Genomic DNA, 19,115 nt, shown 5'->3' with positions numbered 1-19,115 from the left:
GGCACAGGCAGCCACAGCCTTCACCAGAGGGCTGGAAATAGCCGCTTCACCAATGGAAAGTGCTTTGCACTCACGGGTTTTTTTTGAAAAAAGGGGGTGGTGGGTGGTGAGAGGTGACAAATATACTTTTTTTCTGCATTATTCACACACCTCGACATTTCACACACAAAGCTAGGCTCAATAAACTCACCTGAGCTTGGATCATTCCTGTCCCTGCATTGAATCTTAGATTTCAAGCTCAGCATGAGCTATTATTATTATTATCCATCTCCTTCATAACCCAGGCCAGACACTTTCACTCCTGTATCAAAACAATAACTTTTAGTTAAGCCTGCCAAAAAAATTCTACGTGGATGTTCTCTCTATATTTTAAAGGAGAAGAGAAATGCACAATAAACACTCTTTCATTACAGCAGCCTTCAGGATTTGGGGTGTCCCTGTGTGTGTATAGGCTTGGACTGAAAGATAAGTTTAACAATCGTGTGATTTCTTCTTTTTTTTTTTTTTTTTAAACTCTCCTCCTGCTTATGCAGTGAGTTACTAATATCCTGATTGGAACCAGATTTGCATGAATTAGAAGTCGAAATTGGAGCAGCAACTGCTGTGCAGAGGATGTAAAGGGAATAAAATGAATGGGGTATTAACCTTCAACCACTGAATATTAATCAGTGTTTCACAAAAAAGAAAATACAGAGGCTGCCACACTAAATATTTTTAGCATTTATTGACGGGCTTGATTTCCTCTCTCTTTTAGACCTTTTGCTTCCAATCATGGACCATAAAAAATCACACAGAAGATGGGGACGACTAGAGAGGGGGAGGGGGTGAAGAAAAAAATAATCATCCATTTTCTTAAATGCTGGATGATATTTGTGAGTTATGCAACACAGAAACCCATCTAACAAACAGAGTACCTTATCCCACAACTGATCGGTTCAAAAGCTCATTTCTCCAAGTCCCAAACCAAACAGAAATCTACCCTGAAGTACAGCGAAGCCTTCGGAAATGAATGCACGATAAAGAAATAAACTTCTTAAAATCTAAACTTCCTGTGTGCTGAAAGGTAGAATGCAGCTGAAAATCAGCCTAATAAAAGAATCAGCTGGTTAAATGAAGACCTTTTTTCTTCCTTTTTTTTAATTTTCTTTTTTTTGCCCAGTGTGCTCCAGTGCAGTTCATAAAATAGCTCAGTGGAAAAGAAAATATGAAAGCCTACCGATATGCCCCTTGAAATGGTGACATCCCCATCGCGCTGGAAACGCTTTGGCCTGAGAGCAATAGCCAGAGCACGGTGGGGTGCCACATCCCCTGCATCCCTGGGGGACTCAGCTCTTCAACCGTCCATGGGATAAGGGCTACATTAGGATTTTTACTGGCGTTAGCAGTAATGGCCATGGTTCTCCTTGGGTTGTTACAGGGTGCTGGGGTGGGTTGGGCTGTGGGGAGCCTGGGCAGGAGGGTGCCATGAGTGGTTGGAGGGGGCTGCCAGGACTGATGCTGGAAGCATCGATCCCGAGGTCCTTGGGAGGTTGGGGTTCATCAGGCGGAAAGTGCGGTCCCTCTTGCAAAACCATATCACATTATATTGACCAAACCACATCATCCTAGAGTTTTCTCACAAACAATGTCTAAAATAACAAAAAAACCCACACAAGTGGAAATTTACAGAGCTTCTTCTTTTGCCGTTTCTCCTCTTCAGAATTTGGCACGGGAGGATTCTAAAGCCAGATGTCCCTTGAAATCTCTTTTCAGCAGAGACAATTCCCTCCCTCGCAAACACTGCTGCCCTTCTCCTCAACGCACCTTCGCAAAACAGAATTCATTTGTTTTCATTAACTTCTTATCAAGTTACCTGGATTTGTTTCAATACTCAGAATGTATTAGAGAGAGGGAGAGAGAGAGAGAAAACAGTGGTAGGTTTTCAGGAAATAGCAAGTTCTTTTTCACTGAGATAGAAATCGTTTGGCAAGCCACAGTGAAATACTTCTAGGTTCCAGAAGAAAGCAAGGGGGGGGAAAGCAAGCAAGGAAAGGGAAGATGCTAATGAACTGCAGAGGAGAGAAAAAATAAAGTTTAAAAGAAAAAGAAAACAAAAGAAAAAAATTAAACTCAATGGTGGTCATACAGCCACATTGAGCTGATCCGCAGAGGGAAACTGCAGCGTGTCTCTAAGTCACTAGGTAAGCTCCCTACACTCTTTTCTCAGGGAATGGTTAAGGATAGGTGGCGTTAAAGTCCCAGAAATAACTGGTATTTAGACCCTTTTTGCCAAAAACACCCTAGGCACCAGGTCAGCAAAAATTTTAGGGGCATGCTTCCCTTCTGCCTCAGTAAGACAAGAGCCCAGCAGGTATGTGTGTCAGTGTAAACAGCAATAAACATGCGTAACTAGCACACACTGAAGTGCTTTCTTTTTAAATGGCAACAACTCCGTTGAATCTGTGCTAGCCTCCTGCATTTGGTGCTCTAAAATCTCATAGCACACCAAAACCCACCGTGTTTGCTTGAATTCCCACCCTTCTGCAGCTAAGTGTTAGACCAACACAATGAAGCATTGGGTCCGACCTAGGCAGGAATCAGCTGCTACCAGACCCACAGGGCAGCTGGAATAGGGTAAATCCCAAAGTTTTTTTCCCCAGGAGAGGGCTGGGACAGCCCAGCACCTCCTCAGCCACCTCCCAGCACTCCCAGGAAAGCGCTAAGGAGCAATCTTCCACTTGCACGCTTTGGCTGATGTGTATTTTCCAGCTCTAAGCTGAGTTATTCCATATTCTCAGCCCCTTGGTGCTCAGTCGGCTTCTTTCCTGGGGAGGAAAGGGGGATTTTTTTCTTTTTTCTTTTTTCTTTTTCCTTTCTTTGCATTTTCTTGGAAACAAGGCTGCATTCTAATTAGTTTGCATTTATAGGCTGCATAATGGAAATGGGATCCGTCCTCTAACCTTTATCATCTGTTTCTTATCTTCAGAGCTGCACAGTCCCCTTAACTCTTTGTGCACAGGGAGACATTTAAAAGCCCTTCTGCTGTGAGGAGAGCCGCAGTGAAATGGGAAGGAGGAAGAAGCAGCATCCCCAATCCATGTGTGTATCATGGAGGGAACACGGACATGGCTCTCTCCTCCCACCATCCCCAGGAGATGTACAGGAAGATGCTGGCTGCTGTGTCCACATGGGCTGCAGAGCTGTACCGCCAAAGGTACACAGCACCTCACACTTATCCTCTCTCAGCATCAATCCATACCAACCGTACAGGCAGCAGCAGAACAGTGCGATGTGCTCAGGGGCCAGAGGGATGTTTCTGGATGGTGGAGGAGAGAACGCAAGGCAGCTGTTGACACCATCTATCAGACACGCTTTGAATTAAACTCTGTTCTGCCCAGACCTTTGCACCAGAGGCTATAGCAGTGCAAGGAGCAGCGCGTAAACGAGCATGAAAATGCAGCAGGAGGGAGGCTGCAGAGGCCAGCAGTAGCACTCCCAGAACAGTTTGGCAAGTGATGAGCATTTCTGCAGAGCTAAAAGTTTAATCACTTGTTTAGATCTTAAATAAGCCATATGCCAGAAAAAAACATCCTTCTGCAGCAAGTGTCTTTGGTTAGACGTTTGTATATATAGCCCCTTTGAGCCGCACGTTAATTGTAGGTTGCTATAAAAAAGTTTTTTCCCCTTGCACATTTTAAATCTGTCAGTTTTGATTTCCATCATATGCTACTAATGCAAAACGTCCTGGGGACTCTCGGCGTGGAGCAGGGCTCATCCCAAGCTGTTCCTCCTGTGCTGGGAGGGGAGGAACCTCCTTTGAAGTCCTCCCTGTGATTCATGTCCGAGTCCTTCCTGTCCCCTCCCCAGGAGAGGTTTCCCCGGGCTGACCTGACCTCCTCCCCTCTCCGCCTCCATGGCAGAGGCAGGGAAGATCAAGCGACCTTCCCAAATCCCAGGTCAAGGAGGAAAGCCTTCCTGCCCTGCTGAGCCTTCAGCAGCTGGGAGACCCAACCCTTCCAGTTTTACACCAGAACTGGACTGGATTTAAACATAAGGGAAGACAACCTGCTTCAGCCTTACAAATACTTCGGGGGTTTTTTCAGCTGAGAGGGATCCATTAGGATCTTTTTCAGCACTAAGTTCAGGGAGTTTCATTGGTGATTACGGTGGTGAGACAAACAAAAGCCTTATTTGTTGGCATCACTGAATCACCATGCTGCATCTTGCTTTGATAATACAAGACTGCCAGCTGGGGTTTTTTTATTATTTTTTACTGTTTCTCTTTTTGTTTTTTGTTTTTTTTTTTAAATAGTCTGTATTGCTTTTTAACCTGTGCACGTGGTTCAGCCTTTTACAAAAACAAAACAAAAAAAATCCCTAGGTGTGAGAAGATTAAAGATTTCAAGATCTGGACATTTTCAAATCAGAAACACATGTTTAAAATAAATCGGGCTGGCGGACAGCCACCACTTTCAAAAGCCAAAGAGCTGCTGCATTAAAAGGATCCCCCGAAAGCCTAAAGAGAACAAGAGCATCAGCGGTTCCTTCCACCTCCCTGTCAGGGACAGGGCCAGGACAACTCCACAGGGTTTTATCATTCATCTCCACAGCCTGTGCCTGTCTCCTACCCACATAAATGTCACAACCATTTTTCAACCAGCCCCAGTGATAGCTATGTGCACACACTGGCCATCCACATCCCTGAAACTTCAGCATCCTCAGTCTCCTCTGAGAAGACCTCAAAGCCCAGCCACCTTCCTGCATGGCCCAAATCAGCTCCCACCAAGATCTCCAGGGGAAATTGCAACAGCAAAAGCTACAAAAGCCCATCAGAATTCATCAGGGAAAGAAGAGACCTGCTCTGCAAAGGACAAGGGAATGGCCAGAGCCTCTGCTCCTGCCAACAAAGAACATGTACCTGAAGGGACACCAGGAAGAAGCAGCAGCCCAAGCTGAAGAACAGCATTGCTGGATCCAACTCTCCTGGCTCAGCCAGGGAGCTGCAAATAGTCAGGAGGAGATGGCTACAAGCTGCCTCTTCTACCTCTTCCCAGCTGTTTTCTGCCTCCTATATCCAAGGTGTGCATCAAGCTCTGTCCCCCAGCCAAGACCCAAACCATAAAAAATGTGTATGCTAACCAAACAAGATCTCAAGTCCAGTCCTTGATTTAGGTCAAATAGGCATCATCTCACCAGCAGCAACTGCTGTACAGCACCGGGGAGCCTGAGCTGTCTTGAATTTTGCTAGCATGAGTGCTGAGCAGAACCCAGCACAACTGAAATACCTCCCAAGAGGGTCCGTCACAGCTGGGATGGAGCTGCAGACCGCAAGAGCCATGAAAATAACCAGGTTTCTTCCTACATTTCCAACCAACAGGAGAACATCCCAGAAAGAGTACCAGGCACTTCGTTCGCCACTCCTCAATTTTCTCATTCCTGGTATTTTCCTAGTTACCAGCAGGAGAACCATCTAGAGCTGGACTCTGGTTTTTGGGGGCCTAATTGGTGAGGAGAAAAAAAGGATTAACATAATTACCTTGCCGTGATGTTCAGAACCTGCTTTACATGGAATAGTATTCTTAGTCCTACAGTTGTTTATAGGGTCTTTAACTCTTCCCTTTTTATAGGGGGGGGTCTGAAATCTATTTTATTAGGGGAAAAAGATTTGAGTGTATTAGGCAAAGTGCCAGTAGCCATGGTAACCTCGGATTTTTCCATCTTCATTACAAGTTCAAGTAAAACCTTCATATAAAGTCTAAATGAAAGGGTACATTATAAGTCCATTTTGAAATGTTTGCCTGGAAGTAAAACTTTGGACTGCATCCTTTTTTCTCCGCTGAACATTCTGGTTCTATGCGGAACACATTTTTCAAGTCAGATTTTTGTTTTCTTTCAAATTTTATTCCGTTTGCTCATACAGGGTGGGTCGTCTAGTGGTTAGAGCAAGGCATCAAGGCAACTGGTTTCCAGTCTCAGTCTGTTCCTGATCGGTCAGGGAGTGTTCCCAATTTTATCCAGGTGACTTGGGCAAATCCTGTCAGCTTTAAAAATCTTCCCTTTTTTTTTTTTTTTTTCCTTCCTTACCAGCATAACAATGATGATAGTTACTGTCCTGAGGCTGCACCAGGATTCACTCATTAGCATTGACAAAGAGGTCGCTCCCCAGAAGCCTGGCTCATCTCTTTCACTGCATTTTCTCCTGGGTCTGGAAGGCAGACGGAAAGGTTTAGAAGAGGTAGCGGTTATAGGATGGCATTTATTGTCTGTTTTCTTTTCAAAGAACTTGATTAGGAAGTAGGAAATTAGACTTCCTGGTGTAGATACTGACCCAATGTTGTTGCAGGAGATACTCAACATACTTACACAACCCTTTGGTGCCACTTGAGCGGATTGATTCTTGCGCTGTGTTGTCTTAAAGCGCTCTGGTTTCATCCAGTCTTGGGAGGAGGCAAATTCTGCAGCTGCCTTTCATTTCTGGGCACCATCTCACCTATGGCCAGAAAGCCCCAATCATTGCAAGGACTTCCTTCTCAAACAGTCCCCTCCAGTGCATATTGCTGAGCAGCTTCTCTAAGGCTAAACCAGAAGGAGAAATCTCCTCTTCAGCCTCTGTCCAGTCCATGCAAGGCAGACCACCCCAGGGACTCCGCGGAACACCTAGTACTTTGGTTTTCCCTGGCAAACATCTTGAGACCTTGTCCATGGGCTGGTCTCAAGGCTGCAGAAACATATGGGCTGATGCACTGCAGGGAAGGAGAATTCTTAGAAAAGCTCTGTACTAATCCCCTCGTATTTCAGCCCATAGATGGGTACTGAGAACTCAGCCCCTGTGCTGTGGCTGCAGCGCATTTTGTCTGTGCATGGGCTGAGGGTGACTCAAACTGGCATTTCAGTGCTTCATCCCAGCTCCAGGCTAGCTGCAAACCTAGCTGCAAATGTTGTGGGCACAACTCCCACCCACTCACGCTAAAACCATCACTTACCTTCTCAAATGGGGTTTTATCAGAGCAGCCCCCTGGTCCGTGCATTACATGAGCATCTACTCATGCTGGGGCAGCTTTTACCCTAAAGGACCACCACGTGTGGCTCGGAGGGGCTGGAGCACACTGGCATAGGTGCCAGTGGGCAAGGCAAGGCGAGCAGGAGGCATGCTGTGCTACGTGCCAAGAGCTGCAGGCAGCAGCCAGGGCAGCTGGTGCAGCCGTCCCCCCTGCGCTCTTCACCAGGCAGGGACAGGGCACCAGCCAGCCTTTAGGGCTTTTCATCCTTTCTAATGATGCTGGAAAACATTTTCCACATCTGCCATTAGACTGAAAGGAGACCCTGCTCCTGTTGAATCTGATTTCCCTTCTTCTTTGTTACAGTCAAAACTACAACCTGCTGCCTCCTGGCTGGGCACGTTTCGGGAAGGGGGGAGGGGGTCACAAACAGCGCAGGGGCTTTTGCTTTTTTCGATACATCCTTCCTTCCGCTCTTCGCAATCAATTAGTGGGCAAAGACTTCCGAAAAGCTCTTTCCTCCCTAACCTTTCGCAGCCTGTTGCGATAATGACTCTGGAGAGCTCGACCTGGGCCTTTGCGTGGGGTTCGTTACCTTCCCGGGGCAGCGGAAGGTGACCTTCATCACTCCCTCCTCTTCCTTTCCTACCCCTGCAGCTCGGATGGTCTCAGGGAGGAGGAGGAGGGGTTGAAGCTGCCTCCCTCCCAGCAGATACAGTTTCTCTCCAGTGTCCTCTGACTTTTTTTTGCAATAAAAAGTCAGAGGGTGGTTCTAGAGATAACATAGACCCTGGGAGGTGGAGGGGGGCTGCCCTTAAAAATAATGATTATGATTATGCATACCTTGAATCAAGGCATCAGGAGATGGAGGGAAAAGGGCTTTCTGGTTTTAATTTGTAATTTCTTTCTCTCTCTCATGAGGCATGCTGCTTTCCAAGCACCAAGCTGCTCCAGCCTCCCCCGAAAACACAGCTTACAACTGAAGGAACTTATTTTACCAGCAGTAGTGGGGTTTTTTTTGGTCCCTCCATGATGCACACACACAGGTAGGATGTACTACCAGAAGTTTTCCCTGGCACCTGCAGCTGCTTTCACAGCCTGCCTGCCTGGGGACAGCGTATCATGGGCTTTTCAAGCAACACCTTGTAGAAAAGCATCCCTGCTCCACAGGGCAGCTTTGTGCTGGCTCCCATGCCGGGGGAGCCGGGGGAAGGACTGTGAATATGTCCTCAGACAAGCACATCCCACACAGCATTTACACAAGGTCTTCCCCAAGACCTAACAATACTCCCTAAATCTGGCAAGTGACTCTCCCGTTGCACCAGCATCACAACAAACCTCACCCTCCACTGCTCACCATACCCCACCCCCTGGAGCCACCATCCTTGCTGTGCCACAGGCGACAATGCAGTGGTTTACTGACTCACATCACCGTCCCCAAAGAAGCAGCTTTCCAAGTAATTCTTCCTCCTTGAATAAACGAGGGAGCCAGCTCCACCGCAGCACTGCTGCCCACAGAGCAGCTGCATGTGGGGAGATACAGCAAAGGCAGATAAATAGCTGCTAAAACCCATGATTAAGACCATGCAACCCACCAAATGCAACACTTTAAACACACCATCCTGATACAGTCACAGCTGCAGTGATGCAGGTCCTTCTTCAAATGCAAAGTGACCCCCTCAGCCAAACAAGGGGGCTTTTTTTAAAGTTACTGCCAAACTCGGATAATGCAGGAGATGTTTTTCTCCCCAAGCACCACCTGTACCAGGAGGGTGCGAGCAGCCACCTGTGCTTCAGCTCCTCCATGGCTCAGCATCACCCCATTTGCACCCGCAGCACCCCACACCCGTTTGCTGCCCACTGCAAAGGTGCTGCCCACAATCACAATGGGCTCTCGCACGCTGATGGCAGGTAATCAAAACCATCCCATTCAAACCCAGCTGAGAGCGACTGGAACTACTTTGAGGCGAGAAGCCCATTACTGAGTTATAAACCTCTCCCATCCTCCACGGCAGCCTTTCATAAGGCCAGCTAGAAAAATAATAACTCAAACCCATGTGGTAAGAGGGAGAGAATACGGTGTCTCCAGGTCTTCTTTCGCTATTGTTCCAGCCATAAAATGGATTTATTAAAAAATCCAGAATTTTATTTCATTTGAATTAAATGTGAATGTGACACCCCTTGCTCCCCGCTGAGCATTGCTTAATATTTTTTAAGCTACGAAGTCACAGCTGAGTGCATATGATACGGAAGGCTAGGCTCTCGGTGGCTAAAATAGCCCAGCCTCACTGGTATCAATGGATTAGCGTTGATTTACATTAAGTAAAGGCTGGGCATATATGGTGTGTATGTGCAGGCAGTCAGCACGAACAGGTCTTGGCGCAGGCATATTTCTTCCTCCACCATCCACCTTAACACAGAGGTCCCAGTGCCCCTCAGCACATCCCTGCTGCCGTCCCACATCGCCTCTGCCTAGCAAGGATGACAGGAAGAATCAACCCCCTGAGCCACTACCATGGAATGAAGCCTTTTTTTTCCTCACCACCTCTAGTTTCAAAAAAATCCCCCCATTTTTGTTCTTAAAACTTTTCCCTGCCTTGGCCCAAGGGGGCTGGGGGAAGCTCTCACCTGCTATCTGGAAGAGAGAGCTGCACAGAGCTGTGCCCGTGGCACAATGGCAATACCACGTTCCCGGCAGAGGTAGGCTCCCCCCGGGAACACGCTGCCTGCCTACCTCGGATTCCCAGAAGACACCTGAAATTCACAAAATTCCACATTTTGCTCCCCCATTTACTCTGCTTGAACCCGTTCCACCAGCCTCTCACCCCACTCCAGCAACACCCTTTGGAGGGACAGAATTCCCTTTCACGTAACCAAGAGGATTAAAAATCAAAGTTTTAATCACAGCTTGCCATTAATAACCCCATGGTAGACCCATGCAGGGTCATGGATCTGCCTGAGACTGAGATAACAGCTACAGCTCAGGAAAACCTCGTAACCTCAGGACAAAAAGTCCATCACTACATGGTCTTTTAGGATCACTGATTTTCTGCTGCTTCTCCCCTGAAATCTCATCTCTGGCCACTAGAAGCAGAAGAGAAAGTCAAGAGACAAGCAGAGGACACGGTTCCTACTGCTTTGCCCCCTCCTTCGCCCAAAATCTAATAAAGACGATTAAATTACATGTCTTTTCCTCCCATTGAAATCACCGCACACTGCTCGAATATTAGAGCTCAGGAAATCAGGCACGACAACTTCCCTCGTGAAACTTAAGAAGGCAGAGCAGGGGTCTGGAGCGACAGGCCTGCAAGACTGGGCTGCTCTAATTAAGAAATCACCCTGCTGAGCAGAACCTAATCTAAATAAAATAGAAAAAGGAACTTAGTTCAAAATGCTGCCTCGCGCTCGCCCCCCTCCCCGCCAGCCCACCTCCCCCCATAAGGAACCCATCCAAGTCACAGGGAGTTTTTCTCCTCTGCTCTCTCGGAGGGTGAGGGAGGCTCACACAGAGCCCTGTGTGTGCTTGGGGTGGCCAACTTCCAAAGGAAAAATACACCAGCCATGGATGGCAAAAGGCTGCTATGTTTTTTTATTGGTGATTTTTTTTTTTAAATGATACTTGGCTTGCTGTTTGCTAAGGAAGGGGGGGTAAAAAAACTCTGATGATTACATTGTTGGTATGGCTGGTCAAAACTGGTTTGGGACAGAAAATTGGAGGTTGGATTACTTCTCCCCCTCCCCTGAAAGAGTTCCTGCCTTTTATGGAAAAATGTTGAAAAAATGAATACTAAACAAAAAAAAAAAACCAACTTTTTAAAAAAATTATAGAATTTTAGAACAAAACAGTTCAGCCAAAAATCTCAGCTGATTTGGTCATTCGCCATCTTTTCCCAGAGAAGTTCCTTACGTTCGCATTCACCCCAACAGCTCAGATTCCCCAGATGGAATAAATCTCCCGTGAACCAATATCCCCACCTCCCATGCATCAGCACCGGGGATCAGCCCCCCAGCCTGGACCAGAGATTCAACCATCATCTACTGCTTGTCCAGGTCTCCTCCAGCCCCATTCTCCTCTTCTCCCCATCACCCGCTTCCCCACGTGGTTTCTCTCCCCCTCTCCCATTTGGAGTAGGTGTCCCACCATGTACGGCAGCCGCTCGGTCCATCAGCTCCTCACATTCATGAATTTCAGGAGCATGAAGTTACTGTGCAAATGGTTATTTAAAAGCTCAGGCACAGAAAGATTTATAGTGATAAACAGAGAAGCACAGACATTCCCGTGTATGTTTTAAAAAAGCACTTACCTGCTTAAAAGGGAAAGTGCTGCTACTTGAAGGTTTCCTGGCCAGACCTGAAAAGTAAATCAAACAAACACTATTTGCATTTATTCATAATTCCCAGCAGACTGTTGTTCTAGGAGCTTTTGACTTGAGTGGAGTTAACCTGACTCGTGCCAGCAGAGGACCACGCTGGCTGAAGATGTTCTCCTAAAGGCATCAGGAACTAGACCAGAACACCAAAACCAAACACTCCAAGTCCATGTGGTGCAGGTAGGCACCAGCTGAAGGATCATGTGGATTGAGAAACCTAAACTAGAGGACATCTCCTTTCCTCCTCCATGTGACATGATGCAACAATGTCAAGCATCATAGATTCAAGTACACACAAGGGCTGCCATTGCCAGCATGTCATTTAGTGTCTGGAAGAACTGGAGCTGTGAAACAGAGAGGAGGACAGAGCCCCGTGCAGCCCACCCAAGCCAGTTCACTGTCTGCAACACCTGCAGTACCTTGCCCAGTCTTGGGCGACACCTGTACTAGGCAGGCATGGACACACTGGCTTGAGTCCAGTAGAAGACATCAAGAGAGGAGGGGACAAGCTGAGAGAACTGGGTTTGATTGGCCTTAGAAAGAGGGTGAGTTATTGCTGTCTTCAACTGTCTGATTCGAGGGTACAGAGAAGATAGAGCCAGGCTGCTCTTGGACAGGACAGGAGACAGTGGTCACAAGCATTAGGACAAATTGTTTTCACCATCAGGGTGGTCAGATACCGTCCTGATGACCACAGAGGTGGTGGGATCTCCATCCTCATAGATACTCAGACCTCAACTGCACATGCCCTAAGCAGCCCAACATGGGTGGCCCCGCTCTGAGTGGGGTTGGACTGGAGACCTGCAGAGGTCCTTTCCAGCTGAAATTATCTGCAGTTCTGCATCTCTCTGCACACACACCCCCAGTGCTCCCAAGCATCCTTCCAGCCTCCACTTGCTCCCAAGCTTCTGAAGGGACGCAGCATGCTCCCAGATGTATTACTCTCGCAATTTCTTCTCAAACAGTAAACCCATTTCTCCATAACTCAACTAAAGCGTTAACACTCCTGTTTCAGTTTCTTTTATGACAGCCTCGGGCTTCTGCCAGTCGGGCTCCCCTTGTCACCCAACCCACTCTGCAGCAAGTCCCTCAACTCTCTCACAGTGCTGCCTGTTCTCCAATGGGGCAGGGGTGGGGGGAAGTAAATAAATACGCTACAGAAGAATAATATTGGAGTTATTGGCCAACAGAAAATGGCAACGAGCCAGCATCAGCCTCAGGTCCACATTGCACCCACCCCACGTGCCAGACATGGGTCCAACCTGCTTCGGCCAGAGGAGCTGCCAGGGGTGCAGCAAGGCTGAACAGGGCAGCAGGGCTCTCGGCCGCTTATCTGTGCTGTTCGTGCCTGTTCTTCATCCCTCCAGCTATAAAGGGAAAAACTAGGGGCTGGAGTGGAACCCGGTGGCTTTTCTCCTTTCCGTGGTCTCTCCCATTTTTCACAGGGGGCTGCACAAGTCCCACAGCTGCTCCTCTGATTTGGTTTCTTCCCTATAAAACAGAAAAAGGTTGTTTTAACTTTATCGGCCGTTGTGAGAACGAAACCCACTCGCCAGGTATCAGGTAAGGGATGCCCACTGTTGTATAGAGGGAAAAATAAACTCCTGCCAACATCTGGTTGCCAGTGGGGAGGCGTTATCCCCCACCCCTGCAACGCTCCCCCTGGGCGCAAGCGGCAGCTGCCTTACGCAGCGATGCTGCGCTGAGATGGCATTGCTGCTTCTCGAGGTGTGACCAGCTACACAGTTGTGGTGCACTGCACCCAGCAAGTAGCACCAAAGGGGTAAGGTGCTCCTGCCCTGAAGAGCTTATGGCCTGCGTAGATTTTAGGTATGGGAGTGTGATGACAGATGATTTCTCAGCTTAGCGCTGCATGCGGTATTTTAGCAGATCCGGTGTGAGAAGCATCCTTTACATCTGCTTCTTTCTCTTTTTTTAACAAAACCAACGGGAGACTTTCCCCCCAACACCTACCAATGACAAACTCAAAGGAAATTGTTTTTTCCCTCCACCTCTGATTCATTCACTACCAGTTTCTGTTCATTGTGGTGCTCAGAACAGATCCTTTGGATTCAGCACAGCGCAGATCCAGTGCGATCCCCTGAGGCACTTCAGTAACTGCAGCTCCATCGCTACCGCCCAAGTGAACACGTCAACGCTTACCGCACAGACTCTGCCCACCGCCCCTATCTCACCACTGCTGGGAGTGTCCATAATTACCGTAATTCTTCTTGAATAGATAGGAAACTGAGGCAGAGGGACATGTGACGTATTCTGCCGTGAGCACAAGACATAAGCAGAAATGGAAAATATTTTTTTTGAACCTGAGCCTGTGTTTAACCCCCAGGCCAGGCTTTCCTAGGTGCCCAGGGTCATCCCTCCATTCTGCTAATGAGGACATACATTTCTAACAACTTTAACCTCACTATTTTGTAGAAATAAGTAACACAAAGTGCAGCACTGAGAGGCACCATCACTGAGTAAACACCAAGTAACAGATATCAGAAGAAAAGAAAAAATATTCAAAATCTACAAGGAGATATTTAAAAAATCTTGAAGTTCTAAATGTTCATTGCAACTTAAATTCTTCTTAGCCAAAAACATATGCAAGGCCCCAAACTACAATCACCATAAATTTTTTGCTTTATATTACATAAAAGCTTTGCACTTGCACAGTCTATAGTACACTCTGCTGCTTACCTGCACACCGACGACACCAATCTGTATTTTATGTCATTAATAAAGCTTTTATTTTACTTGTATCTTTTCTGAATACCTGCTGAACTTCAGGAAATGAGTCAAACCCTTTAACAAAACAGAGCACACCGGAGAGGAAAGCTCAGTAAGGATGGGAAGGCACCAGGTGACACTCTGCCACCACCATTCCTCCCCCTGGACCCCTGCAGCTCCATTCCTCAGTCCTGCTCCAGAAGACACGCTTAGAGAGAGGATCCAACAGCAATGCTGCTGAAACCCTATGCAGCTATATGGTCTCCTGACAAACTATGCTCTCCTATAGTTCATCCTTTGAACAAGCTAAACTCTCAGCAGGAAAAACTTGATTTACTTCCCATTCCAGGTTGGAGAAAGGTATTAAGAGTCTTTGCATGGGCTGAACATAATACAGCCAGGCCAGGAACAACGGGAAGGCACACGTGCTGTACTTACACACATACACACACACACAGAGGCATACACATACCTACACACCCGAGGGTTTATGCGAAGCCATTCCAAAGTCATGCTTTTCCTTTTTAGCCTCTTCATCTGTGGTGGGGATCCCAGGGCTCCTCTGCAGACCATGGACGTCCAGCCTCCCCGGAGCAACACGGGGCTGTCACAGGGACCATGTCCCTGCAGTGCTTACAGAAACCCTCCTGTTCACCGGTGAGTTTGCAGCTCAGAGCACGCTGCAGCAAGCCATGCAAGCACGCCAGGCGGAGGCATGGCCGATATTTGCTCCTTAGCAAGAAAGCACCTGTGCTGCTCACGTGGACTGCCTGGCCCACCTCAAAGGACAAGTTGCCCCAAAGACCCCGTTCAGGACCAGCTTCCCCGCCCCCCCTCCCCCTGCCTCTGTCTTCAACTTTGCTTTCTGCAACGCCAGAGCTCCCCAGAGAGCAGGGACCACCGAGCCGCAGCCCTGGCACCCCACCACAGTGCAGCAGGGACGAGCAGCTAACTGGCGGCTGCCGGCAAGGAAATGAGGCTGAGCACACTCCCATCTCATCTTTTATACTGCTTTGTTTATAAGTTGTTGGCCTGTTTCAGGAGGCAGCGGCAGCGAGCGGGCACACGCAGGGAATGGAGAAGATGATGGGTTTTAGCAAGAGTCCAAGGACACCTTTTCTTAAGCTTCATTCATAGAGGCAGGCGCGGTACAACAGCCCAGCAATTGTTCTCTCGAACATCACTTTCCCATGGAGGCCACTGACAAAAACCTCCCCTCATGGGTATGTGTGGAAGGCAGGACGTTTTATTATTTTTCTAAGGATTTTTTTTTTTTTTTAACCACACTGCCCTGCAAATATCTCCAGAGAAATTCCACCACGCACAGACAAGGATTATTTCCACTCCCCTCCTCCCAGCTCTTCCTTCTCTCCTTTGCTTTTCCTTTCTCTCCTTCTTCCTCTCTCTTCCCTTCTTCTCGCGGCTGGAACAATTTGGCTCTGTTCACCTGCATTCCTGCGGGCCCGCTCCTCGGGCTGCCCACGCCAGGCTCGCTCTGTGCACGGGGGACGCACAAGCTCTGCATTCAGGCAGGGGTGGGCAGGAAAGCGAATCTAATGTACTTGGGGATTGTTGTGCCATCAACTTAATACCTGCGCAGGGAAAACAAAGGCGCTTTAGAGAAGTTACTTCGATGCTGTGACCCTTCCCCCAGCCCTGAGGAACCCAAGAGATAACAAGAGCTGAAAGAAAAGGCACAAACATAATTAAAACTACCCAAGCGATTTCTGCAGGTATTATAGATGATGATAGCCCAGAGGATAACAGTATTCCTGGTATTATTAACATCCATTGGCACGAAGGGACAAGCGGTTTGCTTGCTTTTTTTAAGCTCTTCAATTATTTTGGAGGGGGAATAAAACATTCCTTTTTGGAAGGGAAACCAGGGTGCAGTTGGAGCCAGGAGCGGTGCTGAGCCCAGGCTCTGCCGTGCTTTCTGTGTGCAGAGCTGCGGCGATGGGACAGGCATCCCCGGGGGCACGGCCACCCCATCCCCCCGCCCCCCCCCCTCCAGACCACTCCAACCCACAGGCTGGATGTGCCCAGGAGGTGCTGAGGTTCTCCTCTGCCAGCTCAGGAGTTCAAACCCATCTGGCATGGCTCGGCTCTCCATCCCACGAGTGTGTTGAGTGAAAAGCATGGTTAATTCTTCTGCTGCGGCTGGTTTCTTCTTGCCTGCAGTGTCGTGTCTGCTGATGCAACCCTGGCTGAGGCAGAGCGAGGTTGAGCAAAGCTAGACAGGTGCAAGGGATTAACGTCCCGGACAATCCTTTTGTTCACATGAAACAATTTCAAGCTCTTGGCTAATGAAGTCCAGAATCGGGCTATTCATCTCTCTGCCCATAGCAACGCTCTCTTAATCAGGCTAACTGATTCCCAAACCTGGGCTGGCAGCACAAGTGAGCATCCCCTCCTTCCCTACCAGCACATGCCATCAGTTGGGATGTCCCTGAGCACCGTGCCACGGCAGCCAGCCAAACACTAGCCCTCTCCTTCCCTTGGCTTCAGCCACTTTGCCAGCCCTGCTCCCACTGCTATCACAGACATGTTCCATGGAGTTTAACTATTGACCTAAAGACAATTCAGTTCAAAAAGTTCAGTTCCTTGGGGAAAGTGCTTGTCCAGCATTCCTGGCCCATCGTACATGCTCAAGCAAGCCAGGTCCATGTGCTGTGACCAAGCAGACCGCAGCTATCACAGGCTGGATTCAATGATCCTCATGGGTCCTTTCCAGTTTGAGAGACCCTATGACCCCAATTTGCGATTTTTGCCATCAGCACTGCTGATACACCACATCGCTTTGATACAGATGGGAAAGGCAGCAGCAAGACCCAGTGGAGAAGGCTCCCCAGGCTGGCCCAGATGGGTTGTTTTGGCAGGATGGCTCCAAGCCAAACAACCATGACCGGTGAAGGTGAGAAAACGGTGTCAGGAGCATCACAGAAATGTTTGCAAAGAGTTTTTGACCCCAGTCTATTACTAGATAGAGCCAAATTCCATCCTATTCCCATTGCATAATATAATTAATAGTAATACAAGCTCTGCCGTTGTGCAAGAAAACTGGGGGCACTTTCTGTTCCAGTTTCATCTTGCCTTAATCACTGCTTTCTTGCATCGGAGTTAACAGTGTCTCCTCGCTCTGCACTCAGTGTAACCTCATTAAGCAAAAGCATAAAGTCTATGTTATTTATTTATTCCACATGATAAAACCAGGATATTACTCACTGTGATAACACGGGTTAATTTTCACTGAAGCCTCTCTTGGCAAACTTTTAATACAATGAATAACACCCCTATCAGATCTGAGATAAAAGGCTGTCATATTGTAACCTCATTTCAGCCTTTGTCCCAGTAAAGCTACACTTCAAGGTGCTGTAATTACGTTCCACTGATTTTTTTCTTAATTGTTACTCATAAAAAACAAAGCATAAAATTAAATTAGTTCAATGTTACTTAGCACGAGCTTTGTCCAAAGCCAGAGCCCACGTCAGACTGAGAATGGCTGTGTTAAACTCTGCTGCCAATGCACCTCTCTGCTGGCCCTTGAGTTTGAAATTAGGTGGACAGCAGCTGGGGTAAGTGGGATAAATATAGTCACCCATCCCCTTTTGCCGGCGCAGGAGGGTGCAAGCAGAGCTAGGGGCAGCCCTTGGCCATCTGAGCCCCCAAAGCTGCACCCAGAGCAGGTACCCAGAGCATCCTGCTACTAATGGGAGAAACAAGGGAGAGAGAAAAAAAAACCTGACAGCTGTTAATCTGAGCAATTCCCATCAAAAGCAAAAGAGGATAAAACCTTTACAGTCTGGGGGGGAAAATATGCAATGGTCACAGATTAGAGTTACCATTTTGACCCACCCCAGCTGAAGTCTCATTGCAACACTAGAGACCCAAAACGAGCCTTTCATCCCATGCGAGGCTGCTTTAGTCCCAGCAGAGCCCAACACTGCTTCTGGGGCAAATGTGAGCAATATGAGCAGTGCAGTTAACGGTTTCTGGAAGGCTGGATCAGCTTCATTGACCTCAGATCACTCCTCCTGCCTTTATATTCTACCAGCGTAATCCAGTAGAGAAACGGCCACATGATTCAAGGGCAATGGTGTTATTTTAAAATTAGAAGAGGCCTCAAATAAGATATTCCATGAATTCATTTTGCAAGTTTACCTTTTTTTTTTTTTTTATAATATCTAGAATAGCAACGCGGTAAAAAGTCTACGCAAGAGATGGCATGAAGCATGCTATTAAACCAGGGAAGCCTTCGCGAGGTGTCAGAGCCATGATAAGTCCTGTTTAAACTTTACCCAGAGCTAAACACCAAGTGTCAACACGAGCCGCTGCCCAAGCTCTCTGATCAGGCCAGGCAAACATCCAATCAGGAGTATAAATCAAAGCCCAGACACATCCAAGTGAGACTGGAGTGTTTAACTCTACAATTCCCATCTGACCAGGCCTTTCCCAGCAGGTTACCCACAGCCAGGTCTCTCCCCAGACATTTATTTATATAAGAAACCCATCTGTACGCATTATTTTTATATTTATTTTCCCCTGGTAGGCACAGACACAAAGCAAATGCTCCGCAGGGTACACGGTGTACCAGCCCAGCAGCATCCACGGGGACTGCTGGTAGACGTATTTGCTTTTCCTCCCACCCCATCTCCCCACCACCAACGCTGCTGGCCCCAGGAATCAGCTTCTGTCGCTGGTTCAAAATTGCAAATAACAGGAGGGAAAAGCCACGCTCCTGATCTCATCAAGTGGGAAAGGGGAGGGAGGGTCACACTTTAGTTTGGGGTCATCGGGCTCCCTCCGCATCACCCTTCCTCCCCCTTATATTCCCCATGTGAAGCAGCACAGCAGGGAGGTGCTCTCCTTTCAGGAACTCTTTTAAAAAAACCCAAATGCCACTTTCTTAAACTCCCTCACAGCCCACCGTCACCTACAAGACCAGGCACCCACTGCCAAGGACGGCAGGACATCTTGGCTGCCAACAACGCATGCCTTTGGGAGCTGTTGGCCACAGCAGTCGCCAAATGTTTGCTTC

At 47.9% G+C, this 19,115-nt stretch overlaps 1 long non-coding RNA gene across 2 annotated transcripts in view; it reads right to left on the bottom strand.

Moving 5' to 3' along the window:
• Positions 1 to 4,459: 4,459 nt before the first annotated feature.
• The window catches only part of LOC130160337 (uncharacterized), a 31,665-nt gene continuing 17,009 nt past the window's right edge, over positions 4,460 to 19,115 (bottom strand). For both annotated transcript variants that reach the window (XR_008825988.1, XR_008825986.1), the window contains exons 2-7: positions 14,550 to 15,669; positions 12,585 to 12,838; positions 11,282 to 11,328; positions 6,343 to 6,469; positions 6,064 to 6,184; positions 4,460 to 5,477 (exon numbers count right to left, since the gene is read on the bottom strand). This is a non-coding gene — a long non-coding RNA (uncharacterized LOC130160337). The remainder of the gene's footprint in view (positions 5,478 to 6,063; positions 6,185 to 6,342; positions 6,470 to 11,281; positions 11,329 to 12,584; positions 12,839 to 14,549; positions 15,670 to 19,115) is intronic.

The sequence above is a fragment of the Falco biarmicus genome, chromosome 1 (genome assembly GCF_023638135.1).
Source record: "Falco biarmicus isolate bFalBia1 chromosome 1, bFalBia1.pri, whole genome shotgun sequence".
Classification (NCBI taxonomy): Eukaryota; Metazoa; Chordata; class Aves; order Falconiformes; family Falconidae; genus Falco; species Falco biarmicus.
This window is presented reverse-complemented; position numbering and strand designations above follow the sequence as displayed.